This window comes from Pelobates fuscus, chromosome 6, assembly GCF_036172605.1.
Source record: "Pelobates fuscus isolate aPelFus1 chromosome 6, aPelFus1.pri, whole genome shotgun sequence".
In the NCBI taxonomy this organism is placed as follows: Eukaryota; Metazoa; Chordata; class Amphibia; order Anura; family Pelobatidae; genus Pelobates; species Pelobates fuscus.
In genome coordinates this window covers 79,103,529-79,131,326 of record NC_086322.1, presented here as the reverse complement: position 1 = coordinate 79,131,326, position 27,798 = coordinate 79,103,529, and the positions used below count along the sequence as shown (strand labels likewise).

Here is a 27,798-nt window from a genome sequence, read left to right as displayed (position 1 = left end):
GTTACTGTGAGTGTTAGTGTGTGTGTTTCTGTTACTGTGAGTGTTAGTGTTACTGTGAGTGTTAGTGTGTGTGTTAGTGTTACTGTGAATGTTAGTGTGTGTGTGTTAGTGTTACTGTGTGTGTTAGTGTGTGTGTTACTGTGTGCTAGTGTTACTGTGAGTGTTACTGCGAGTGTAAGTGTGTGTGTTAGTGTTAGTGTCAGTGAGTGTGTGTCTGCTAGTGAGTGTCAGTGAGTGTATTACTGTGCGTGTCTGTTACTGAGTGTGTTTATGTTAGTGAGTCTGTTTGATGTCTGTTAGTGAGTGTGTGTTTGTCAGTGAGAGTGTATGTTTTGTAAGTGAGTGTGTATGTATGTCTGTCGCTGAGTGTGTCTCTGTCAGTAAATGTGTGTGTCTGTTAGCTAGTGTGCATGCGTCTGTTTGTGAGAGTGTGTGTGTGTCTTCAGCACTTGCCTTTCTCCAGCGCCGGACTCCCTTGGCGCTGGGGATCCCTCCGCCGCTCAGCTCCGAATGCGCATGCACGGCAAGAGCCGTGCGCGCATTCATACCGCCCATAGGAAAGCATTACTCAATGCTTTTCTATGGACGTTCAGTGTCTTAGAATCGCGGAAGCTCCTCTAGCGGCTGTCAGTGAGACAGCCGCTAGAGGCTGGATTAACCCTCAGTGAAACATAGCAGTTTCTCTGAAACTGCTATGCTTTTAGCTGCAGGGTTAAAACTAGAGGGACCTGACACCCAGACCACTTCATTGAGCTGATGTGATCTGGGTGTCTGTAGTGGTCCTTTAAGTGTGTGTGCATCTGCATGCACTGGTGTACATACCGTGGTCGCAGGGGTCGCAACCCTGCAACCCCTGCGACCAGGTGCCCGCCGCCATGTGTTGCGGCCCCGGCCTGCGCAGAGTAAGCTTTCGGGCGGGGGCCCACGGATCAATTTTCACACCGGGGCCCCATAGGTCATGTGTACGCCACTGGCCAGGGACTAATGAAAGTATTTAGAAAATTGGGCAGACTAGATGGGCTGAATGGTTCTAATCTGCCGTCACATTCTATGTTTGTATGTTGCTATTTTGTTTTGTCCGGTTTCTGGATAAGTATGAGTATCACTGAGTGTAGGAAAGAGTAGTTTTTGTTTAGAGAAGGTATAGTATGATCATTTGCATTAACCTTGAAATAGCTCTTTCTGTGGTTATTTATTTTTCCATGAATGCAAATAAACCCCAGCATATTGAAAGTACATGGTGGGGGCTTATCCACTAAAGGATGAACAATGAATCTGAAGTCAAATTCATTAAAGGAACACTATAGTCACCTAAATTACTTTAGCTAAATAAAGCAGTTTTAGTGTATAGATCATTCCCCTGCAATTTCACTGCTCAATTCACTGTCATTTAGGAGTTAAATCACTTTGTTTCTGTTTATGCAGCCCTAGCTAGCCACACCTCCCCTGGCTATGATTGACAGAGCCTGCATGAAAAAAAAAAAAAACTGCTTTCACTTTCAAACAGATGTAATTTACCTTAAACAATTGTATCTCAATCTCTAAATTGAACTTTAATCACATACAGGAGGCTCTTGCAGGGTCTAGCAAGCTATTAACATAGCAGGGGATAAGAAAATCTTAATTAAACAGAACTTGCAATAAAGAAAGCCTAAATAGGGCTCTCTTTACAGGAAGTGTTTATGGAAGGCTGTGCAAGTCACATGCAGGGAGGTGTGACTAGGGTTCATAAACAAAGGGATTTAACTCCTAAATGGCAGAGGATTGAGCAGTGAGGCTGCAGGGGCATGTTCTATACACCAAAACTGCTTCATTAAGCTAAAGTTGTTCAGGTGACTATAGTGTCCCTTTAAATATAGGACAAAGTATGGAAACAAGAGACAGGGATGAACAAATTGGCAAATGTGTTTAATTCAGCACAACTCATGGTTTCAGGAATTATCTCCTATATATTCACACCAGGGAAATTACAAGGCTGCGGTATTACCTACTGGTTAAAGTCTCAGAAATATGGATATTCTAGCTAAAAGAACAGTTTTTATTCTTACTTTTCTTTTCAGGACAGCTCTGCGCCTATAAGCAGCATAACAAGTATATCTATCTAATTCATGAACTCATCCATTGCGTCAACCTTTACCAGCTCTTCAAGTAGGCATTGTATTAACTGCTTTTGTGTGAGAAGCATCCTATTGGCACAGGGTAGAAATTGCTGTGCATTTGCAATAGGACCGCATGCATTGGTTTAGTCCAGACATTATCACAACTGACTGAGCAGAGCTGTGATGAAGAGACCTTTTTGGCACTGGACTAGAGGCTAGGCAGACTCTGAATCTCGAATCAACTTTTCAACACCCCAGCATTAAAAATAATATTTTGTTATTTTATTTCAAACACTGTAATATAATGCATTAAGAAATAGGGGGTCAGGTTAATCCATAGGTTCAATTAAATTAAACTCTGTCAGCTCAATTGCTAAGAACATAAATTATTTTCAAATAAAGGAATTAAATATTCGTTACTAAAGTCAAAGTTTTAGTCAAATTTTAAAGTGCCATCCCACTTCTTGCACGACCAACTTACTCACCGGACATGTTACCCACTGCACATTTTAGAGTGTCCTTTTATTGTGGCCAGCCTAAGGCACACCTGTACAAATAATCATGCTGTCTAATCAGCATCTTGATATGGCACACCTGTGAGGTGGATGGATTATCTCGGCAAAGGAGAAGTGCTCACTAACACAGATTTAGACAGATTTGTGAACAATATTTGAGAGAAATAGGCCTTTTGTGTACATAAAAAAAAGTTTTAAATCTTTGAGTTCAACTTATGAAAAAATCGGGGCAAAACCAAAAGTGTTGCGTTTATAATTTTGTTCAGTGTAGTTGCCCAACTTGGAAGTGGCAAGGGAACTACCTGGGCAACTACAGTGATAACCACAATGAATGCTAAAACAACACCTTGAAGATACATCGAGAGGATTCTAAATGCCATCAACTGTATCCTCTTACCACCTGGCTACAATAATGTACTACTAAGTTTGTAGTTGTTTGATAATATTTGTCTCACTTTTTCTTATTTATATGCAAGTTATTTTAAAATAAATGATTGTTCTACTGAAGCTTACCAAAAAGAGAATGCACACTAGAACCACCGAAGAAAGTTATACAAATATTTAATGAACCAACAATAGGCATAAAATGCATACAGCAAAAAATACAGAGTGACAATATAAAGGCATCAAAATAAAACAGTAATAATTTACCAACTACTCACAAGCTTAACCTGGCAGAAACACGAGTCCCAATAACCCCAACGTTTCGGCACCAACTGGCTGCCTTTTGCTTTTCAAGAAACGAAACGTTGGGGGTATTGGGGACTCTTGTTTCTGCCAGGTTAAGCTTTTGAGTAGTTGGTAAATTATTACTGTTTTATTTTGATGCCTTTATATTGTCACTCTGTATTTTTTGCTGTATGCATGTTATGCCTATTGTGGGTTCATTAAATATTTGCATAACTTTCTTCGGTGGTTCTAGTGTGCATTCTCTTTTTGGTAATATTTATGTTTATTTGGTACTTGAGGTAATAGCAGCTAGTGAGATAATTCTTGTATTGTTATATATTCTCTCCATACGGTGTTATTGTATGTTATACTGAAGCTCACATTTCTTGGAAATAACCCAGCGAACACTAACAACTTTACCTGCATACTAAAATAAGAATTTGTGTGTTTTCAATGCGCTTTCAGTTAATAATTGAATAGAATGATAGCAGCTACCACACAAATAGGGACTCTCTACCCTATAGATTAGTACAAAAAAGATGAAGTGCTCACTCGGTATTGGAAATTAATAATAAAAACCACCACTGGTGTGCATGTGGAGCGCTTACAAATTTGTTGATAAGCACACAAAGCGTCACGTGCCGCATCACAAATTGGGCGTGTTTTCAATGTGAGCCCTACATTGAAAACACGCCCAATTTGTGATGCGGCACGTGATGCTTTGGGTCACGTGACTTGCCCCGAGACTGGAGCATTCTCATTACTAACACAGTACAGCTGATCATGAAAAAGGACGCCAGCAGATTGGAGGGAGGGAAGTTTGCAGGACCACACAGGAGGATGTACAAAGTATTTAAACAAGCAACAGCAGCAACTCTATTACCGATTGAAAAAGCTGTCTGGGTACAGTGAACCATGTTTCGGCTGGAGGATTGAAGATTCCATATTTGAAAATTTCTCACAATTTTGTTCATACTTTATTTGTAAGTTTTTACTACTTTATTTAATAAATTTTGTTTTATATTTTGGAATCCATCTTCCATTGTTGCTGCTTAAAGAAGGGTAGTTGCCCCTTTAAAGGCAAAGACACCTACACACCAGGAGCCAGGTATAGGGCTCCACATCAGGTGAGAAGACACTTTTTCTGCACTATTTGACATTGTACATTGGAATTGACCGCACTTCCCCTTGTTTTCTTTCTCTCTCTCATGTATGCATAAGGATCTCCAGACGCCTAGAGGACCGATTGGGTACTGTGTCACCATAATCACATGCAGGCCATTGAGATCTGAGCCTATCCTATAGGGCTCTGCTACATGTGAGTGAGACCATATAGATTATTCCCTCACTGCACTTATTGAAAATGTTATCTGCACTATTTATTGCATTTACATTTGTTTCAGATATATCTCTATGAGTCACGTTTTCCATACATATGTATGTTAACCCATATGGGTGAGTCAACAAATTTGTAAGCGCTCCACATGCACACCAGTGGTGGTTTTTATTATTAATTTCCAATACTGAGTGAGCACTTCATCTTTTTTTACCTGCATACACAATGTAAAAAAAAAAAAAAACACATTCTTCCACGAATTTCTGCCTCGCAGTATACATGGAATACATCTGAGAATTGTTCTAATATAGTTTTGTACTGTATTTGAACCAGTACCCAGTGCTATGACTGCTGATAAATAGAAAGCTTCATAAGTATTAATGTATACCTGACCTATATGGACCTACCATTAATATTGATGTGAAAACCCCTTCACTCCATAGCTTGGAGTTACTTCACATCTCCCGCACACGATGTGAAAAGGTCAAAGCTTTTAACATACTTGGGAATAAAAAGAAACAAACATAATCACCAAAGGAATTATTTACTTTCTTCTGATGCACATCTAAAATGAAAAATGTTGCAATAGGGTTGAACGTTTACCTAAAATTAGAATTAGAATTCAGGCATTTAGTCATGACAGTTTGGATGCACTATCCAAGCTAAAAAGAATACATGCCAAAATATATAAATGTATACTTTTATCAGACATTGACCTGCATCTGAATTATTTGGCAGTTGTTGAAGCAGGACCGGTGGGCAGGCCTGCTGGGGCATTGCCAGTGACAGACAGTCAACATAGAGTACCCTGCAGAGAATGAATGCAATCTCCATGCGCTTCCTGGGGACAGTTCTCTGTTTACCCAGATGTGGAACGCCAGGGAACAAAATCTGGATGGCAGGACAGGACCCTAAAATAGTGAGTTTCCTGCCATAAGCAGAACAGTTGGAAGGCCTACACTTATAACATCAGATGATTTATGAGAATTAGCTTTTCTTACATCACCTGATTTTTAACTTTGCGTGCTGCGTACCACCTTATGTCCACAGCCTTTTCTATTAATCGGTTCCTTAGAGATTCTATGCTAGTACCAAATGTTTTGTTTACTTAGCACTTACAACACTATGTAGCACTGCTGCTATTATATACAGAGCCGGATTAGCCATAAGGTGGCTTAGGTAGTCACCAAGGCCAGGCTCAACTCTAATTGACTAAGAGTCTAAGAGACTCCCTGAAACAACAGAGAGGTCAAAAGATCTCCCTGTCTGGTTCTGTGTCCTCTTACCTATTTGTGGGAGTGCAGGTAAATGGCAAGCAGCATTACTAAGTGATGGGAGCAAATATGTTCTACCAGGACTCATCAATAAGACGCAGGAGCTGTGAGTGCCTATATGGAGCGGGGATATGATAATATGTTATGTCCCTGGCCCTGCACACAGCATGTGGCTCCTGACAGAGTCCTGACAGAGTAAGGTCGCTCCTAGGACTCCAATTCCTATATCACTCGCCATCGTTTATGGAGCCAAAGTAGGTTGGGGGGGGGGGGGGGGGATTAAAAGTAGAGGAAACATTGAGGAAGAGAATTTGGACATTTTGGGAAGGGGAATTTGGGGCTTGTGAGAATTGGGGGAAGCAGAAATAAGAGCAGAGTGACAAAAGTGTCAGGAAAGAGGGGTATAGGTAATGGGCGCCTCCCGAGATGGAGCACTGGATCCGGTTCTGGTCCATGGATCTAGGATGGGACCCCATTCTGGCCTCCAGCCTATATTACTGGGCAACCTTAATCAAGCTCTGATTATATGAGTGAGACACTGCAGTTTGATATAGGATGTTTAATTTCTGTTCATTATGGTATAATCATTAAATCCTTGGTCCATAAGATTTTAATAAGGTTATGTCCTATCAGTAATACATATTCAAAATTCTGAGCTAACATACAGAAAGTTTTTATGTTGTAGTGAGACATTTATAACATTGTTTTAAGACGATAGGTTTCCTTTAATTTCACATAATGAATGAATACACTAAGCAAGGTCAGGTAATATTAAAATACAAATACTTGATATAAAAAAACTATTTTTGCACAAATTGATTGTATTTGCAGTTTGAATTCTTCTGTCGGAACTAAAGTTTTTATAAAACCTTCCCCAATGTAGAATATACTTTGTACACATTTCCTCCTGTGATCACAATCATTTTTTAGTGAAATACATCCTTTCTGAATGTTTCATTCATTCAAATATTCTTCTCTATCACTATGACTTCTTAAATGAGTTGTGTCTCTAAAGGAAATCCTGAATGACTGAATTTTTCCGTACTTTTCAAGAGTAAATTTGACAAATGTCATACAAATGTGATTGCATAAAGATTTCCATTTGCAGTCACCCATATGAAAAAGAATTTCAAGTGTGTGTTAGTATTATTCACTAAAGTGTGAATTGTCCAGATTTCACAGATAATTCAAAATGAACACCACCTATTAGGCTAAAATTGTCCGAGGCAGCTATACTGAAATTAAAATTCACTTTGAAATATATTTAAATTGCCAATAATTGGCAAAGAATAAACCTGAAAATTTCCATCCACTTAGCCTGTCTCTGCAGAGTTAAGAGTTGGTTTATGTCGTGAATATCATTCAAAGAAAATCGAAATATTTAGGACATTAGCACTAGCCCACCTTTGCATAATCGCAATCCATTCAGCTCATACTTTTAAAAGCTGCCCATGTGTCTTTATTCTCAGCATTACAAGACGATCTTTGTGTTGGTAATGTTTTCTAATAGTTCATATATTTGTTTTTGTTTGTCCAAGTCCTATCTACAAATATTTACAATTATTCGTACTGGGAGTGTGCCAAATCCTCTCCACCCTTCTGTGTGGCAACATATCCCTTTGTTCACCTGTACAAAGCACCTGCTTGCCCGCATGGTGACGAGCATTGCTAGATTGTAGCCTGTGACGTGTACGCTGTGTGTGATGAAAGGATAACCCTGTACATATTTGCTAAGTGCCCAGATTATATTTTACAGCGTAACATGATTTCATTGACCGTGTACAGCTTAATTAAAAGGGTCGGGACTGGATTTACTGTTGATCCAACCCTAGCTATATAATAGCCCTGCATTTTTTAATAGCTTCCCTCTCTGTACTGTCTGAGCCAGCCTGCTGCTTACAGCAGAACGAGAACTAGAGAACATATTGGGTGGTCTCCATTCTTATGTAACTTGGGTATCAGGAGGAAAAAATGTCAGGAATCTTCTACATTTGGCCACAAGCCAGCTGCCAAATACAAGCACACAACCTGACACCTACAAGTGCTTTGTATATGGCACATACCTTATTGTTTAAAGAGACAATCATGGAATGCAAATTGTTCTATCACTTAAATTTTTATTATAGTAACGAGAAAATACATGTTCAGTCCATTGTTTCTTCTGGGAAACACTAAACCATTTAAATGAAATATTGTTATACACCCTCAACATGTTTTATTCTCTTGGCTTCAAAGTTACCAGTGTTTCATTTAATGCTGTCATTAAATTTGACATAAAGAAGACCTGCTGACCCATAGTTCTCGACTATGTCCCTAAAACAGGTTCACACTACAAATATGTGTTTTAATAATTTTTTTAAATCACATTGACGGAGCTCCTGTTAGTAGCCAGCAAGCGAGAGCAATGGTGAAGAAATAAATGCATGTCTGGCGACATATTGCTGTATAAGGACACTGGGCACTGCCCTACTACACAGGAGGCCACTCTAACTGGGGAACAGCATCTGCAACACACTCCTCTGACTGCCCCCAACATGGCTGACCAAGAGCCATGCACTACACTCACTATTCCGTCAGATTCGGTGCTTGCGATTGCCAAGAGACCTGTTGCACATGTTAAGCTATGACATCACATCTGAGACAGCACTCTGATTCACTCAAGCCTTTCAGGACCGGAGAGAGAACAGTCTACTGACAGAAGACACACACAGCTTGCACCCATGTATGTCATCACGTCTAATAAATATATATCAGAAATAGTTGGACCCCTATATGTTACACTTCACTACAAATGCACATAGAAGAAGGTAGGAGAAAACTATGGAAAAGACACTGAACAGACAGAGGAAGAGAGGCCATTGAAGCAAAGTGAACACAGATTGGTGCAGAGAGGTAGGGAGACATGGGGAGAACTATAAGTTGTAGAGAGGAACTGGTAGTGTGACAGAAGGAAAGTGACTGGCGGAAGGGAATGCTGGGGACAAAGATTGGTGGGGACTCTGATGGGTGGGGGGGTGGGTAACAAAAAAAACAAATGTAATGTGAGTAAAAAGGGCATGTTTCATTATTGTAAGCCGCCTTTGCGTGTTGGTGGAGACAATATTTTTTATATTTACAATATTAGGTGGATATATTAATATATAGGATATATTTCATAATACCCAGACTAATCATGTAGTGAGACTTTGACTACCCTGTCAAATAATCAATTATATATAGAGGTAGAAATTGTGTAATGTTCAGTTGATGTATGTCAGTTTATGATTATGTACATTCCTTGACTATTATATCATTAGATTCATCAAAATTATCCATGGAGACCTTTAAGGTACACTCCAAGGTCCATAACCACTATAGTGAGCTGTAGTGCTTATGGTACCAGAAGTCTCCTGGCACTGCCCATTGCAAGCAGTAAAACTGTTTTAGATCAGGTGCCGTTCCCTGCCTACCCAACTGCTCAGTAAGAGCCAGAACTAGCTAACACTCTCAGCCAATTAACTAGCCCTGAACTAGTTCTGATGGTGCTGGGTCAAGGTCCGCCTCCTCCTACATCATCTGATGGGTGGGAACATCTAAAGCTCATGCACTGTGAACGCCGTGCACGCATCAGGACATCACCATGTGAAAAGCATTGCTTGAATGCTTTACTATAGGGTTTTCTCTGATGCTGGACGTGCTCATGCAGAGCATGGGGACTTCCAGCATCGTTTCATAGAGTCAAACTCCGTGAAACTCCAGAAAAAGCCTCTAGTGGCTGTCTGATAGACAGCAAACAGAGGCAGTCTTAGTACTGCAAAATAAACATTGCAGTTTCTCTGAAACCGCAGTGTTTTATATTGAAGGACCAAGGGGGACAGAGAAACTACACCCAGACCACTTCAATGAGATGACGTGGTCTGGGTGCCTATAGTGACTCTTCAACTTCAAATGTGGTACATTGCAGTGTCACTGTCATGGAGCAATGAATGGATTCCAAGGGGATTTAAGGACCCCTGCCCTGCCCCGCCAGCAACACCTCAGATTTGGTAGTAGTTCATTCGTTTCTGTTTTGTGGTGAATTTCATCAGCATGTGAATAAAGAAACTATATTAAACAGGACAAAATCCACAGTAAAGCCCATGCTATATTATATGAACAGTCAGGTACCTGGTAGCGAAATTTAATTCATCTCCCATCAAATCTGTGTTTCTATGTCAACTGAGCTGCATTTAGCAAAGTCAAGCTGTAAACATTCTTGGCTATTTAGTGCCATTCACTTGTTAATCTCACACAACATAACCTTTAGTGAATAGACCTTTCTCTAGCAGAGATCAGAGAGTAAAATCAAAGTTTTGTTCAGCACAGACACTTAAAAATAAGTGCTTGAATGCTCAAGAATAAATATATTTTTTTAGAAGTGTTTTTAAATAGGATAAAGTTTTGCTCTGTTTGTCCAAAGATGGCTCCTAAAAAAATTATACTAATGAGCGAAGAGGACAAGTTGAAAGCCAACAACCATTTAAAAACTGTTACAGACCAATGAGTGTACCTATGACATATGTTCATGACTCCCAACATTTCACAAATGGACAAAGAAGGACACTTTCATTTTAGGGGTGAGAGGGGATGTCACCAGGGGCACGGCTGTTCTGAGAGATTTTAGGTGACTTATTTATAACAATGTATGCATTAATGAACCCCTTAAAGGGACACTCCAGGCACCCAGACCACTTCTGCTCATTGGAGTGGTCTGGGTGCCAACTCCCACTACTCTTAACCCTGCAACTGTAATTATTGCAGTTTTTTTTAAACTGCAATAATTACCTTGCAGGGTTAACTCCACCTCTAGTGGCTGTCTATTAGACAGCCACTAGAGGGAACTTCCTGCTTCATAGCACAGGTTTTCTGTGCTAGAGCGTCGCTGGACGTCCTCACGCTGTGTGAGGACCTCCAGCGTCGCTCTATTCCCCATAGGGAAGCATTGAAATTCATTTTCAATGCTTTCCTATGGGGTGCGCTAATGCGCATGCGCGGCCATAGGGACACCTGGGAGGTATGTATGTTACCATACCCCTTATCCATCTTGAAAGCCAACCTACTATATCCATAATTATTAAAGCTCTGCTGAAGAATCTTGTTTCTCCATTGGCTGAGGACCAATGTTGAAATCGAGGTGGTGGAAGTAATATTAAAGAATACATTGCACACATGGGAAAATGATTAAGTTTGGGATTTGTTGAGTATAAGGTTAATTTACAGTGTATTCTTCATTAAGTAGGTGATCTAGCAACAAAATTATAATTTATCTAAAAATAAGAAAAAAACATGATTTGACAATGTCGTACAGCCTTTAAATGACATTTTATTGCGCCAAAAAACTTTAACCCTTAATTGTATCCCTTTATTATTAATTATTATTATTATGGTATTTATATAGCGCCATCAAATTCCGTAGTGCTTTACGATGGGTGGACAAACAGACAAGTTGGACACACAGGAACAGAGGGGTTGAGGGCCCTGCTCAATGAGCTTACATGCTAGAGGGAGTGGGGTAAAATGACACAAAAAGGGAAGGATAGTATTAGACTAACAGCAGTTGAAAGAGAGGAATCAGTCAGGAGCTATTAACAGTTCAATTGATACGCTTTTATGAAGAAGTGGGTTTTTAACTATTCTTTGAAGGAGTGGAGACTGGGTGAGCATCTAACGGAGGAGGGAAGTGAGTTTTGCTTTATAATAGTTTTGCGTTGTATATGTAAACACCTTGAAGCATAGAAATACGCATGCCACTTGTAATATCTATGAAGGCTGCATTACAAAAGTTAATTCCCATGGGAGCAGTGTAAATATTTGATAATCTGGCTAACCCCTGCCTGGGATGTCTGATGTCAATTAATGAGAAGTTTTGCCTCCAATCTAATGAGAAGCTCAATTCAACTAATGTTTTTAAAGTCTTTAAAATTCTGCGGACTAGATCCCAGCAGGCAAGCTGCTCATTCGAATAAGATAATTCTGAAATCAGTTTCTTGCATTACTTCTGCCAAATGATATCCTTATGCTATTGCTCGCACTGTACAAAAAGACTTACTAAACACAGATTCCATCTTGACACATGAGTTACTTGCATTGGAATAAAGTATATCATGCAGTTAAATGTTACAGAATGGCTACTGCTTGCACATTATCCATAAAAATACCAAACGGCTAGTAATGAACAGGAACATCTAGCCATTTATTAGTAATCTATCGGTATAAAGAAAACACTACCATGAACAGCTTTAAGAAACAGTGTTCTGACTGTCTATGTTCACTGTTTATGTATGGTAGTATGAGGACTTTATACATGATTTTACTAAGAAGGGAAAGTACTGTATATTACAGTGACCACATGAGCTATATATTATTTTTAATATTTCAGAGATTATTTTAAAGTAATTGACGAATGCCAATATGTACATATATGTGCATAAATATGTGATACTGTGGATGTAGTCTTTCCCAAAAGAGACCTAACAGCCTGATGTGCATACATGCCAACCTGATGCAGCCTTTTTGCCAGCTGCCACCTTTTTACTGATGCTCAGAGTTCTATTGAAGCTCTGTCTTTATGGGTAGAGTTAATTCCACTCAGCACTTACGAGTCCAATGATGCGCATGCGCTGCACTTGTTTGAGGACTTTTCTCTAGCATCTGCAGAATAGGGGAAAATATATGAATGATGCAGTAATAAGAACTGGGAGTGTCAGGGTGTATTCATTGCATTTTACATTCCCGTTGCTGTGTAAATGTTCGTTGGGTAGAGATACTGGTCAAATAGGATTGAAGCTCCACAACACATTTTCCTAGTCCTACACAAGAGCCTCTATTTTAATGATCTTTCAAATAGATTGTTAAACTATGCTTAGACTTGCATGATGTACCTGAAAGCCACTGGTTAGCTTTTATTGTTGTGTACTAGACTTGTTTTTTTTTGGTACAAAGAGGTAATGCAATTTCACCAAATGTTTTGAGTACCAAACTTGTGACAAGACATTTTTTATTTCTCATGCCACTCGAATCGTTAAAAAGGCCAAGCACATATGACATTGTTTTACTACAGCATGATATGTAGGTCATACAACCTAATCACAAAAAATTCTAAAACCCAGAGAATTCAAATCTTGTCTACCAAATAAACATAAATAACAGTATAGTGGCATTCCAGCCTGTTCTGAGCTAGGGGAGAGTTTGATGGCTCTAAAAATATGTCTAATCATGCCTTCCAGGACTTGCTTGGTCTAACCTTGCTGCCTAGCCCAACTTTGAAAATTACCTCTGTCACTGTTACATGTGAGAGCAGCAAACACTTCTTTGTCTTTTCAATAAGAGGTAGTAAAGTAAACGAATACATCAAGAGCTGTGGAGCCCACTAGAAAACACAGATAAGCTGATAATACAGCATTCTCTTATTTAACCCTGTGACCAGGGATGCCCCTTTAACCGCTAGACTTCTACATTTTGTTTTATCCAAGTCGTGATTCGTCTCACGATTTGATTTGCACATCTGACAATCCAACAATCCAACCACTTACACATCTATAGGGCTCCCAGTGCCAGGACTGCCACCACAACCACTTACTAGACATGTGCAATTCGTTTCATGAAATTCGGACATTCGGATACTTACGAATGTCTGAAATGCCAGAGTTCCGTATTACCGAATTGCCGAAGCAGACACATTTTTTTACTTTCCCAAATTTCCAAACTGAACAAAATTTTTTGCCCATGCACATCCCTAATTAGCACACTGGTGACACTAGCAAACATTTCTCTATAATAATATAAGCAAAATAAAATATAGTTTGCTGTCAGAGCGGTCGGAGGCAATGGGGACATCTTTTGAAGTCAAAGTTGAGACGGTGACCAGGCATTCTTACCCCTCATAACAACTTAATTGACATAAAGTTATTATGGTGCTGTGAATGTCCCTTTAATTAAGGTACGTCCTGTCTACTTGTAGTGGACTTAAAAGCATAAGTTAAGAATGCAAGGACTGTAATTAATGTTTAATAGCATTTTTGTTGTGTTTTGCATTGCTCCAGCTGTATTGTCAAGGTCACAGAATCTATTCATTGTAATAACACGCATATCATTTTCCTGACTTACAAAACATTCACTGATGCTCAGGGCACAGGGACAAATTGCATATAGTCCAAAACTAGAATTACATTATGGTTTGGGTTAAATTCCCCTGCACTGCTAATTATGTTACTGTATGTGCCCTATATAGAGGTTCTGTGGAAATGTCTCATGCCATCCTTAACGGTACATTATAAAACTGTAACTTGGCTTGAAAAAAAATTTTGAGCAGCTGACAAGAAACAAGTTTTTCCAGCATCCAAAGTTGCGTTTGAATAGAGAGAGAGCACTGTTTTTTTTTTATCAAACCACTGGGTTGTTATAACACCATCTCTGCTTGTTCTCCATCACTGTTGTTGGAACATACTCCAACCTTTGGTGATCACCAAAATTACCGGCCATGGTCTTGCAGTTCTATCCAGACTGAGCCACACCTTCCAGTACTGGGAGACACTCCATTGAAAGGTTTTGATAGACATACAAGGGAGTCAGTTCAGGAATATGTCTGCTTTTTATTAAACAGAACAGAACAGGTTTAACCCCTTAAGGACTGAGCCAAATGTAGATCCTTGTGATCAAAACAAAACGTAAACAAAATCTGGAATTTGACTAAATGTCTGTACAACCATAATTCACCTCTTTCACATTAAGTGCACCCACACTTATTATATATAAGGTGAAACAGGGCTTTAATTTAACATCAAATATTGAGATATGAAACATAATTTAAGATGAATAAAATATAAAAGAATGGGAGAAAATAAGATTTTAAAACTTTTTTAGTTCTATGTGACATTTTAACTGTGAGTGTCATAATACTGTTTGCTTTTACTGCAACAAATACACTTATTGGTATTCAGTAATGTCTGTGAAAGTGACATTTGTTGCATTTTTCACACACAAATGGCATTTACACTGACAATATAATTGTTGTGATACATTTTACTGTTTTGAAACACTAATATTTGTGTTCAGCAAAGGCTCCTGAGTATAACAGTACCCCCCATGTACAGGTTTTATGGTGTTCTCAAAAGTTACAGAGTCAAATATAAGGCTTGCGTTTCAGTTTTTTCACATTGAAATTTGCCAGATTGGTTACGTTGCCGTTGAGTGTGTATTGTAGCCCGGGAATGAGAATTACCCCCATGCTGGCATACCATTTGCAAAAGAAGACAACCCAAGGTATTGCAAATGGGGTATGTCCAGTCTTTTTTAGTAGCCACTTCGTCACAAACACTGGCCAAAATGTGCGTTCAATTTAGTTTTTTACTTTTTTCACACACAAACAAATATGAACGCTAACTTTGGCCAGTGTTTGTGACTCAGTGGCTACTAAAAAAGACTGGACATACCCCATATTGAATACCCTGGGCTGTCTACTTTAAAAAAAATATGTACATGTGGGGTGTTATTCAGAGATTTATGACAGATAATAGTGATACAATGTCACTATTGATAAATTTTAAAAATGTATGTTTTGAAACCGCAATATCCTACTTGTATTTATAACTATTTATATACTCAGGACACAATTTTGAATCTATTTAGCTATTTAGCAGTTTTTTTCCATTAGCTTTTATAGATGAGTTACAAGATTTTCAAGTAAAAGTAAAAAAAAAAAGTATTTTTTTATTTTAATTAAATTACATGAGATTATATAAATAATGGTATGTAAGAAAAGCCCTTTTTGTCCTGAAAAAAACAATAAATAATTTGTATGGGAACAGTAAATGACAGAGCGGAAAAATACAGCTAAACACAAACACCACAAAAGTGTAAAAAGAGGCCTGGTCGCAAATGTACAACATCGCAAAAACAGTCCGGTCCTTAAGGGGTTAATTATTAATTTTTTTATTATTTTTTCATTTTTATTTTTTAACGTATTTACAGATGTATTTATTTTACATTATATATATATATATATATATATATATATATATATATATTATTTTAAACTGTTTTTAGAACTTTTATTTTACTTTATTACAGGCAGCAGGGGGACTACCTGCCATTACAGGCACTCCCCCTGCTGGCACTGCTGTGGACGGCTAAGCCGTCCATGTGATTGTGAGGTCCTCGCAAGGACCTCGCGATCACATGGCCCAGGAGGGCTGGAACGGCAGCAGGGGTACTCCCCGGCATGGCAGGTAAGTCCCCCCACTGCGATCGCCGGCGTGGGATCGCCGGTGAGCGGGTAGGAACACAGGACAGCGGGGACATGTACTTTGCCACTATGCCACCCGCCGGCATTTAGAGCTGGGTCCCCAAGGATGGCATAGCACGCCCGCCATACTTAAGGGGATAATAATAACACTCAGCAAAGGGGACCCTAGAGGAGAACCATTAATTACCAGTCAAATATTGACAACTAACTTAACTTAATTAACAGAATGGACAGCGAGTGCATACAGTATGATAGAGGCATGCAGCAAATCATTGATATAAAACTTATTTTTGAATCCATATCCCTCTGTCACACTTCTATATCCTTATGTCCCTCTTTTCTTGGTTCTCCATATTGTTAGTGTGTCTGAGTATATAACAGCGCTCCACAGTAATAATACAAGACTTGTTCAAAAGACGGGTTTAGAAATCAGTCTGTGTAAAGATACATTCTTCTTGTTCTAAATTACATTTTAGTTGCATACATTGTTATTAAACAGGGGGGATAAAGGTTGTGCTAGAAATGATTAAAAACAGAGATGTATTATAACAAATATATATATATATATTTATAGAAAAATAGGCCAAAATTTCTTTATTAAAATACAATGTAAAACAAAAAAGGTGAAATATCCACAACTCATTTCACCAAAGTGGCTTTCTCAAGTGGAGGTAGAAAAATCATACCTGGCAGGCATAGGTTTATATAGGGAGTGTGGGTGTGATTTCTTTAGATTTGACGCCTAAATTACATCATAATTGATTTTATGATTTTTTAAAAAAAAAAAAAGAAAAAAAGGTATAGAATGATAGTAGACCATTGTACTGACTAGTGTAGAAAAGTTAGAAGCAAAACCAAGCTTCTAAAGGGGAGAAAAGTACAAAAATAGCGGGTTGTGTGACCTTGGCCATTTTGGATCATTTTAAGCCTGCCACGTGACCGCGCTTAGTTTTGCTTCCAAATTTTATACACTAGTCCCTACAATGGTCTACTATCATTCTAGAGCTTTTTTTTTTTCATCTTTTACATTTTTTTTCATAAAATCAATTATGATGTAATTTAGGCACCAAATTTAAAGAAACCACACCCACACTCCCAATATAAACTTATGCCTGCCAGTTATAATTTTTCAACTCCAATTGAGAAAGCCACTTTGGTGAAACGCGTTGTGAATATTTTAACTGCTTGTTTTACATTGTATTTTAATAAAGGTGTTTTGGCCTCTTTCTACTGTGAGTGTGCCATTTTACTTTTTTTTATTATTATTTTCTACCTGGCATACGATTCTAAGTTCCAGTGAGGACTACTTCAAAATAATCCACGGTGGGGATTATACCACTTACGCCTACACATTGAGCAGTTAGTCTGCCCAATTAGATGTGAATACCTATTCATGTTCCTATACTCCTGGTACCTTTTATACTGTGAGCCCTATTGCTGTCTCTTTTATAGTTTTTATGATCTTCATACCGATGACACATCTGCCTACCTACACCGTCTCACGTATCCTATAAGTGGAGATTTACCACTGTACGCCATTTAGACTAGGTTAAGCTCTATCAATTGTAAGTAGGACCATAGACGTTTTATCTACTTTTATATATGTTTTTATATATATATATATATATATATATATATATATATATATTAGTAGTAGTAGTAGAAGGCTGCACTCACGGATTCCATAAAATTTTACTTTTAATCAGTCTTGTTTTAAAATCAATCAACGTTTCAGTCCTGCTTGAGGACTTTCATCAGGATAATACTGATGAAAGTCCTCAAGCAGGACTGAAACGTTGATTGATTTTAAAACAAGACTGATTAAAAGTTAAATTTATGGAATCCGTGAGTGCAGCCTTCTACTACTACTACTACTACTACTACTAATATATATATAAAAACATATATAACACATCTCTTTTTATAATTTCTGGCGCAGCCTTTATCGCCCTTGTTTGACTCATCTCTGTTATTTAGAGGATCCTTGTGTTTTAAGGCGTGTCGCAAACTTTCATTTTTGTATTTATATATATATATATATTTTAGTATAAGTAGGTATATTAGCACTGATCCTTTATCCTTTTGTCTATACATTATTATTAGCAAGTCCCCTACAATTTCTCAGAAAAGACACGTTGCTGGCCATACCTCCACTCATACTACTAAAATTAAAGTGTCCCTCTCTGTCCAGTTGAAATGTTGGGAGGTATGTAAATAGCTTGCTGTGCCCTGTTAATTACATATGTTTGGTGTGACCGTCCTTACTGTGAACAGGCATTAAATAAATAAAAATAAATTTCATTGTGAAAGCTTTTTTTTTTTGGAAAGCTGCATTACAACAAATACCATTAGATTCCTTGCAAAAACAAATAAGTAGGTTACTTATTTGTGTGTAACAAAAATTAGATTTCTATTTCTATGCCAATATCATAGCTATTTCTGAAAAATAATATTTTTTTTAGCTATCCTTGGATGGAGATTTTACTGTAAATTTCTGTTTGTTTTTGATTATTCTTCAAGATATCAATTAAGTGTTTTGATAAAAATAACTTCAAGCAGTTAAAGGGGCATTCTAGACACCATAACCACTATAATCAATTGGTGTGGTTGTGGAGCTAGCAGGCTAACGACCCAATCCCTTGGTTCTGTATCAATTAATTTTTAAGCAGTTTATTATAAACCAAAGGTCACTCTGGCACTCACGCTTACCACATTTCTAATACAAAAGTTACATTGGTAAAATCAGTTTCTTTCATATCTGGATGACATTAATTGGTTGAGGATGACTGAATGATGAAAACCGACATACTGACATAGCTGCCAACTAGTAGCATAACCACTACAATGGGCAGTACTGGGTATGTTGTTTAAAATATCAGCTTTGATCTATTCTTAAATAAATGCACCCTTGCTCCAATACTAGGTAGTCTGTGAATTCCTCATTTGCTCCATCGTACATGATACATCAACATCAACCAAGACCCCATAGAGGATACAACATTAAACATAAAAGTACCATTCATCATCAGACCCTAAGAACGTTGCAAATTGACCTAAAGCTAACGATAAATTAAATCCAAGTAATGTAAAATAATGCATCTGACTCAAACTCATTCACATATCCTTTAAACCAATACTTAAAGAATTAAAATGCTATAGGCAGTTTACATGACATCATGGAAGAACAAAACTTGCAGGTACGCTGTCTCTCTGTCAGCTCACATCTGACACATCACTAAGTATGCAATCAAGTTTTTCCACCTTTTGCAAAGCAGGTGAATGGGCTTGGAAGTAATGACTTACTTAGTAAAAAATGTTCTTCGACAACACATAAAAAAATGTAACATACAAACAAGCACAACTATATGTGTTTTCTTGTCCTACATATTTAAGATATGTATGCATGTTTCTTAAAATATTGGCACTGAGCAAAAAATCAAGTGAAACATGATTTATTAAGAAAAAAACCCATAGATAACTTAGGAACAATGTTACATACAAATCATGTAAATGATGAAATCCACTTTGGGTATATATGTTTCAAGGTATTTCTTTATTTTACTAATGTGTATTATCAGGCATAAAAAAAAAAAGACTGTAAAGTAAATTTCAAATTTTAGTCTAAGAAATTGAAACTGGGAAAAAAAATTTTTTTAAAGGGACATTAAAGTCACCAAAACAATGTTAGCTTAAAGGAACACTATAGTCACCTAAATTACTTTAGCTAAATAAAGCAGTTTTAGTGTATAGATCATTCCCCTGCAATTTCACTGCTCAATTCACTGTCATTTAGGAGTTAAATCACTTTGTTTCGGTTTATGCAGCCCTAGCCACACCTCCCCTGGCTATGATTGACAGAGCCTGCATTAAATAAAAACTGGTTTCACTTTCAAACAGATGTAATTTACCTTAAATAATTGTATCTCAATCTCTAAATTGAACTTTCATCACATACAGGAGGCTTTTGCAGGGTCTAGCAAGCTATTAACATAGCAGGGGATAAGAAAATCTTAATTAAACAGAGCTTGCAATAAAGAAAGCCTAAATAGGGCTTTCTTTAAGGGAAGTGTTTATGGAAGGCTGTGCAAGTCACATGCAGGGAGGTGTGACTAGGGTTCATAAACAAAGGGATTTAACTCCTAAATGGCAAAAGATTGAGCAGTGAGGCTGCAGGGGCATGTTCTATACACCAAAACTGCTTCATTAAGCTAAAGTTGTTCATGTGACTATAGTGTTAATGAAGCAGTTCTAGTATGTAGATCGTGTCTCTGAAGTCTCACTGCTCAATTCAAAACCATTTAGGAGTTAAATCACTTTTGTTTCTGTCCATTTGGCTGTAGCCACACCTCTCAATGCTGTCACTCACACAGCCTGTATGAAAAAAAAAATGTTTTTTTATTTTCAAACAAATATTACTAGATTTAAATGAAAAATCTACAGATTTGAGTGGTACTTCAGATCAGGACTCAGTAAAAACTGTCATGACCATCTCCATTTCAGAGTACTTTGTTATTGATGTCCAAATGTATACCTGTAGATTTAATTATCAGATTGATTTCTTTTTATTTTTAATTCTTTATTTTATTGTGCAAGAAGTAACATACATGCATGCAGTGCCACGACAGCATTAGCAGGCTTGATAGAACAGTGTTATACATGTGTGATATTTGAGATAACTGCACATTTTATAAATTTTATGGGTCAAGAGTAATACAGATATATTCAACGGTAGCTACCTAAACAGGCTAGTACTAATCCTTGTTGGCATCGGTGCAGATTGACAATTACAATACAAGTTTAGTAAAGAGTAATAGGTTTGAGTGATGTGAGTCTATGCTTGTACTGACACTTGTGGTGCTGGAATAGAACATAGGTTATATGTGTCATATATGATTATTACAGTATGGTTTTAAGCAGCTGGAAACAGTAGATATTCATCTCAAGCTAGGTATATGGTACGTAAGCTTAATCCAAACCAACAATTCTGCTATGCTAACCACATTTTACAAGGGTTAAATAGACATAGATAGTTCTGTGCATGAAATCAAAACATAAAAATTAGTTTTGCAAGTTGGGCTAGGATAGTCACTGGGTCAGTCCTGTGGATGAGATCAGATAAAGTCCCGAGTGGAACATATTCGAGTTGGGGTTTGTGTGGTCCATACCCTGTGCTGGCAGGCTGTTTGCGCCTCAGAAGGGAATCCAGGATGGAGGTGCAGCCATTGGAGTCGTTTCCAGAGCGTTTGAGGTGGGCCCAGTGGAATGCTGATGCCCTCCACAGGTATAAGGTTTCCTTTTTTCAGCTTAATATATGTGCTGTAGGCTTCCCTTTGGTCTGCTCAATGTGGTCAGCCGGCACTTCTCTGGGGCAGGTTGCTGTGGCAGTCGGATGGCGTTGGATGGCTGCCGCTGCAGCAGGCTCCATCTTACTGGCAGGTTGTGCATTTGGCAGGCGTGCGGCAGCCATCTTGGGGGATGCCGCCGGAGAGTGTGCTGTAGCAGATTGCTGGCTTACGGCCCTGCTTGGAGTGATGGTAGTTGTTTGGGCAGACCGGGAGAAGCCCCCCGGTCCAGAGGGGACGCCAGACGCCGGCCGGAGACCCGGGAGAACGGCCGTCTCGTCCCGGCTCAAGCTTCTACGCGCCTTGGGCCTTCGTCGGGCCGCTGTAGGTGCCGGGCTGATTCCCAAAAGGTATCCCCTCGTAGCTCTGAATCAGGGGGTCGTCGTGATCTGCTTTGCGGGTGGATGGGGGATGTGAGCCCCCAGTTAGCCCCGATTTTCCGGCCCCAAAGCAGGAGCTCAGATGGAACATGTCTGATCCCGTCGGCGGTCCGGCCCCGCCCCCATCAGATTGATTTCTATACTGAATTACTGACTTTTTTTTTTTTATTAACCATTAACAATAGATTCCAAGAAATTCAAATATGATCAGTTGCGATAAAAATGTAGTCTAATTCCTGGAACTGCAAGGCGATCGATTGCAAACAGTCAAGAAATGTTAAAGGTCTTTTTAACAGTCAAGAAAATTATACTTTCCACCTTGCATAAATACTTGCAGACATTCTTTTACTTTTTCTTAAAAAAAATATTTGTAATGATCCAAATAATAAATAAACGCACATTAATAAACTGGGCCTTGTAGTTCTTTTCACTTGGCGAATATGGAGGTATAGAGTTAGCGCTAAAGTTTAGAAATATAAAATATAAATAGGCAGCTGTTTTCTCTGGATCATCTCAATGCAACTTTTTAATAGCCATTCTTTCTTCTTTAAAGTTTCCATTCTACTTTAATTATTAATGGAGAAATATGCTAATTTATCCAAAGTGAATTAGTGACAGATGTACTGGAGGTCCCTTAAAGCAGAATATCTCAGTTTTGTGTAACTGCAGTGCCTTGCAAAAACCCCTGCTGCAATAAAACACCTTCCTTCTCAAATCTGTCGCAGACAGGAGCTAGTCTTCCTTCTGTACAAATACTTGTATGCATGTGCACACTCCTTCATGTCTATGAAGGATTTGGTCCTGACGATGCAACAGTAGCTACATTAAAGGAAAACTCCAGTGCCAGGAAAACAATCCGTTTTCCTGGCACTGCAGGTTTCCTCTCCCTCCCACCCCCCAATCCCCAGTTGCTGAAGGGGTGAAAACCCCTTCAGTCACTTACCTGAAGCGGCCTCCTCCTCCGCGCCACTCCTCCTACTGACTCCGTCGGCCGGTGGGCGAGACTGATCCATAATCCGCGCAGCGTGAGGACGTCCAGCGACGCTCTAGCAAAGAAAATCTTTGCTATAAATCAGGAAGTTCCCTCTAGTGGCTGTCTAGTAGACAGCCACTAGAGGTGGAGTTAACCCTGCAAGGTAATTATTGCAGTTTATAAAAAAAACTGCAGTAATTACACTTGCAGGGTTAAGAGTAGTGGGAGTTGGCACCCAGACTGTCAGGATCCTGCGGACGGCTGCAAGGGGAGGCTGCAGTCCGTGGCACTGCCCCTCCAGCCGCCCACGGTCCCCTTCCTGGCGTGCGTTCGGCGGGCGGCATCCTCCCAGCCACGGATGCCGCCCGCGTCTTCCTCTGCGTCCCCCAGCGGCAGCATGCATGACGCTGCACGCTGGGAGACCGCCCATTTTAATAAACGCCGGGGTCAGCCACCTGACAAGGCGTTAAAGGCACAGTGCCTCAATCACAGTGGGAGGTCTAGATATCTCCCACGTGTGATTGTTAATTCTGATTGGAAATTATCCAATCAGAATTAACCTAATGATTTAAATACTTACCTTTCCTGTTCCTCTCTGCCCTGTTGTGGTCTTTGCTTGCTAGTATTGCTACTGAACTTGTGTTTCTGGTTACGTACTCTCTGGCTTGCTTATCTGACTTTGTGACTTTCTCCTACCATTTGACCTCGGCTTGTTTCTCGTTATTCTGTCTTCTGGTTCCCCTTACTCGGCTTGTCTCCTGACTATTCTTTGTGTGCTTAGCCCGGCCACTCTAAGGTCCGATACTGCACCTGTTCTGTGTGTGTGTTAGCGTGTTTGGTTCCCGGAATCGTGACACAGACCACTCCAATGGGCAGAAGTGGTCTGGGTGCCTGGAGTGTCCCTTTAATGAAGAATAATGCATGGGGCTACCAGTACACCGATAGGTATCTGTTGCACTAACTCCAGTAAAAGGTGTATGTTTTTCCATTACAGAAACTGTTGCTATTGCTGTTCTACAAATCTTGCTGAGCAGAGCCCACTGCAGAAGCTGCAGATCTTAAAGCCTGTCTGACTGTCTACCTATTGATCTATCTTTGTCTACCTGTCTCTGTTCTTATTCACAGTTTTTACAAGTGAATTTAAAGGTTAACACGATTTTCAAAATGTTGAAAACCATGTACATCAAATTGTACATTTTAAGTAAGTGAACCCCACAAATTTAATTTACATCCCATTTTTACCTGGTTCCTTCCCCAGTTTGCATACATGTATCCTTCCTGGTAAAATATTTTATAAATAAATAAATAAATAAATAATTACTTGGACACACACTGACAGACGCACACACTCACTGACAGACGCACACACACTCACTGACAGACGCACACACACTCACTGACAGACGCACACACACTCACTGACAGACGCACACACACTCACTGACAGACGCACACACACTCACTGACAGACGCACACGCACTCACTGACAGACGCACACGCACTCACTGACAGACACACGCACTCACTGACAGACACACGCACTCACTGACAGATGCACGCACTCACTGACAGATGCACGCACTCACTGACAGATGCACGCACTCACTGACAGACGCACACACTCACTGACAGACGCACACACTCACTGACAGACGCACACACTCACTGACCGACACATACACACTCACTGACCGACACATACACACTCACACTCACTGACCATGTTTTGTGCACCAAGGACATACTTAAATAGAAGAGAAACCTCAATGTATCTTTCCTGGTAAAATATTTTATAAATAAAATAACTAACTCAGTTAATGGACAGTGTTCACTCAAGGTGATGGCAGGGGATATCCCAGTGTACTCTGAAGGACCATGCTATAATATGAAAGGGATATCTACAGACTATATCATGTCAGTATCAGACAGGTTTCCTAAATTAGAAATACATCTCAGGCATCAACCAATCAACCATTACATATCTCCAACCAGGCTGCAATTCCAAACATTTTCTCCTTGAAACATAAGAGTTACAATCATATTTAGTTTGAAACTGTACAATATCCAGCTGGCCCTACAATCAGAGGTATTTATCAGTCACACACAGCTTCTGAGAACTATTCAGAGAGAGAAAATGAGAATCAACAGTAATCTGTTCTTTACTCCAAGCTGGGTGAATACAACAGTTCACAGAAAGCATTATAAAAACAAAGCACATTTACCTAATTGCCTCCAATCCACTACAGAAAGCCTTTTTAATGACCAGAACCAAAACAGCCTGTCTGGTATCTAGAGTATTACAAGTCAGCATCATACAAGGGATCTCCCACTACATCCCTACAAATTCAAGGAATTAATTCTATTAACACTTCAAGTAGTTAAGTGACAGTTGTGAGGCTGGTTAATCAATTGAAATAAATGTGGAAGAGCAGCATTGGAACCTGAAATGTAGGTAATTTTACTTATAATTCAATGGGGTACAGCAGCAGGTATGTAGTGTACCTACTACAGTAATGGGTAAGTGAATGGAACACTGACATTTACAAATCAGTGTTATCAGGGATCTATTATTAACTTTAGAAACATTTATTTGACGGATTAATACATGTCTTACTAAATAGGACAGGTTACAAAACATGCTTTACATTTTATTGAATAACTCCAGGAAATACACACACAGAAAAACAAACAAGTTAACCCAACAGAGCCTTGATAGGACAGCGCCCTTGAAATGCATTATCACCCAGTGTCACTCCACATATGTGGACTCCAAATCCTATCAGAATGAGCCAGTTTTCCACAAGTTGGCTATACATGATACAAGTTATCTGATCAAGTATTATGCAATGTATACCTTTTAATTGCAGTATGCTGCAGTGATGATTAGTAACATTGCAATAAGTGCAGTAATAAATAGAGATACAGAAAATGAATATTCATATAATCAAACTTTAGCTTTAAATTCCTCATCACATATGTTCCTGGACTTTAAAAAACATAACAAATTATTAGAAAATTAGTTACCAGTTTAAGCTGATAACACGTGTCTACATTAACAATTACAAAAAAAAAGCCCAGCATAAACAAGCAAACCCTTCCCCCCTCCCCCCCCCAAAAAAAACAAACCCCCCCAAAAAAAAAATTCCAGGTAAGGTAATGTAAACACACAGTGATAGAGATTCTAAAACAAAGGATACATTAGCTGTTATGCATGGTTACTGTATGTATCACCTGTAACAAGTGTCTCAGGGAACTATGTAGCAATTCCAAGAAGGGGTGGCCAAAAAACAGACCCCCAGCCTTTTAAAGGAACTACCAAACACCACCGAAAAGCATCATAGGAGTTGTAGGGGGTTGTAACTTCATAAACAACCTGATTCACAGCAACTGAAAAAAGGTATCTGGAACTACTGTACATACACCCTCACCTGCTGATCACAGCTCCCCTGCTTAACCCCTCTGTACACAGAACCTGCTGAAGGATCAGGCACATTTCCTACTTGATTTATCCTTGTTCTTCCGCATGTGAAGCTCTTTTCTTGGAAAATCCCATAGTTTAGCCAGTTCCCTGGATTTGAATGTGAAATGAGTAACAGTGGCTGAAGCAGCCGGCAGTTTGCATGACCTCTTAATGAGGCACTGTAGGTGGTGTAACTAGGAATTAGGTGATCACGTGACGACACATGAAAATAAAGTCTTTCAAAGTTTTGTATTTGCAACTTCCTAGACTCACCAGGTAACCCTTTACCTGCACATTGGAGGAGAACTAGATTGAACCAGGACCTGGCTATGTGCTACATAATAAAAGAAAAACAAAACAATTATGGTTTCATTTGACTGATTTATGCTGGTTTAACAGGACAGTGAGGATTATTAGGTCTGTTTTGTAGCCTTCAGCTGCTGAGTGTATTTTTGTAACATTTTTCAAATTACCCGTGTATGTCATTTCTTCTCCCAGTCTTGTGCTGCTCTATTATTTTCCCTCATTCTTAACCCTTTTTTTTTTTTTTTTTTTTTAGAAGGGCTATATTGACCATATATCACACTTGAACTCCATAGGCACACCACTTCAGTTTGCTTGTTTGTAGACTTGCGCACGGATGGAAATTTCAGTTTGTCCTATAATTTTGGCGAAAATAAAAACCGCTTTGGAAGAACCAGATTTCGTTAGAATTGCGTTTGCGTATTTTCATTAAAAAAAAAAATTTGGGCAAACTGATTTCATTTTTAACCTCTCACTTAATGTCAGCAAGTAACAGGTTAAAAATGGAAGCACTTCCATAACTCAATTCCCCGAGGGGTTCAATTAATTCTGCACGCTTAGTTCAGGAGAGAAATCTCCTGAACTAAGAGACAAATAAAAGCCTTTGGGGGACAATATGAGACATGCCGCAAGTAGGGGCATGTCTGCTAAATAGCAGTTAGTGATTGATTATAGTCATCCCATTGTACATCGCTGCAGAATTTAATGGAGCTTCATAAATAATAATAATAATAATAATAATAATAATTAAAGGATACTTGTCATGCCCCAAACTGATTATGCTCTTTTGAAAGAGCATCACATTTCATCTACATATGGCCAGCAGGTCAGGTCTTGGACTTTCCCATGACAGAGGGGAACAATGGGGACGCCCGAGTGGGCGTTTGGGTGCAGCATTTTTTGCCGCCCCCTGGTTAGTACCGCCCAAGGCAATTGCCTAGTTTGCCTTTGGCTAAATACACCACTAGTGAAATTAATATGAAAAAGGTAAATTATTATAGAACAGACATATAGCTCAAATTCCAGGTTTTGTTTTGGTTCAGAACTTGTACATTTGCCTCTTTCCTTGAAGGGTTAAATTTAGGGTTGTGGCTGGGGAGTGGGGACTGTTATGAGACATTTTTGATGACTTACTAATAGCAACCTTTGCACATAAAATTTAATTTTAAAAAGAAAAATGTATCT

At 39.0% G+C, this 27,798-nt stretch overlaps 1 protein-coding gene across 2 annotated transcripts in view; it reads right to left on the bottom strand.

Annotated features, from left to right (window-relative positions):
• Positions 1 to 26,489, bottom strand: part of LOC134615396 (uncharacterized) — an 83,562-nt gene extending 57,073 nt beyond the window's left edge. Inside the window, exon 1 of one of the 2 annotated variants that reach the window (XM_063459909.1) lies at positions 26,279 to 26,489. The gene's annotated coding sequence lies outside the window, so the exon portion shown is untranslated. Of the gene's footprint in view, positions 1 to 26,081; positions 26,183 to 26,278 lie in introns of those variants that run through there. The other variant, XM_063459910.1, reaches the window with a different exon arrangement.
• Between the last annotated feature and the right edge of the window lie 1,309 nt (positions 26,490 to 27,798).